The 1,352-nt window shown below is 38.5% G+C and overlaps 1 long non-coding RNA gene across 1 annotated transcript; it reads right to left on the reverse strand.

Annotated features, from left to right (window-relative positions):
* Positions 1-261: 261 nt before the first annotated feature.
* LOC135433951 (uncharacterized) lies at positions 262-926 on the reverse strand. The gene is made up of 3 exons (XR_010437164.1): positions 714-926; positions 457-630; positions 262-396 (listed from the first exon to the last, which is right to left on the reverse strand). It is a non-coding gene; the product is annotated as an uncharacterized LOC135433951 (long non-coding RNA).
* Between the last annotated feature and the right edge of the window lie 426 nt (positions 927-1,352).

Below are 1,352 nucleotides of genomic sequence, written 5' to 3' on the forward strand. Positions count from 1 at the left end.
CGGAATGACGAAGCTCGTAAATGCTATATAAGAACCTACTTTTCCTCCGATCTTTCCTATTGCAGCTTTATGATATAGTAGTCAGATGCTGATAAGATTTTAAAAATATATAGGAAGCAAAGTGTAATTTATGAATGCCGAGTTACTATGGCAGCTTTATGATATCGGACCCCTATATCATATCATATGATAAGTTATAAAAATATTCAAGAATGAATTATACTTGACATTTTAAAAAGAAAACCAATTGAGATCTTTATTGGTCCTAATAGAAGTTAGAAAGCCTTTCATTCTGAGTAGTTTTGTTCCTTCTTTTCGAATATCCGTTTTCTGAGGAATTCTTCTTAGATAGCGTCTATTGATAGAGATTTCCTCAATATACGGTTTCCGCTGCCACTGAAGATCATCAGCAGAAGGTTAATTTTGTGTTCTTATAGATTTGATTACTTTGTTTACCTGCCCGAAAAGGCGTTTCTTATGAATGAAGCCATCAACAGGCAACTCCTGAGTTCTCTCACACCCTTTCGAACAATTTGAGTGCGCGACAATTAAAAAGTCTGGGCGAGAGCTGGGCCAACGATAGGCTGCAGATGATTCCAATCTTGTCCCAGCACGCGCTCTGAATATCACCTACCGAAAAACAAAAAACTTTTCATTCACTTTTCTCAAGACTTCAGTTATTTTTTTGGAGTGCCAGCGAGCTACGCCCGCACCTTTTGTGGCCACTTTTTCGTGTGTTTCTCTTAATTTGTATCTCAAATTCTGTTTCATTTATGATTCCTCATTTCTTGCCCGTTTTTTCCTCGAGATGCTATCAACTTCCATAGCAAATAGCGAGACGCTGCACGTGCTTCACATTTTAAAATGTTGCCAGGCTCCATGGATTTGATTTTATGAATGAAACCAACCTGAGACAAACAAACAGTTTGATACTTTGTTACTTGAGCATATTTCATTAATATATTTTCGGCTACTCTCTCTCCAGCAGGAAGCTGTTGCCCCAAGCGATGCCTGAGGAACTCAGTGCTGGGTATTTAGGTTTTTCTGTATATGCGCAACCCCCATTCGAGCTCAAGGCCAGCTTTCCGTTTGTACTATATGATTTATTACTGCCAATAAATCGAGCTTGCCAGCATACGAGCATTTCTTGGTTTATTTCACGCTCTAATTTTCCTTGATAAAAGCTACTTCATACGCGCCCGGCAGCAGATGGAAAAGTCTATGGCAACATTTGCCATACGCATTATTTCTGCATAATTTTCCAATATTTTATATGACAGCCATAAAAATTGTCAGCACAATTAGTAGCAGGTTGCAAAAATTATCCAACGGCACTTGTGTCCGATATAGTC

Source organism: Drosophila montana, unplaced genomic scaffold, assembly GCF_035044405.1.
Source record: "Drosophila montana isolate Dmon_TW-CO22-7 unplaced genomic scaffold, ASM3504440v1 contig_3240_1, whole genome shotgun sequence".
NCBI lineage: Eukaryota > Metazoa > Arthropoda > Insecta > Diptera > Drosophilidae > Drosophila > Drosophila montana.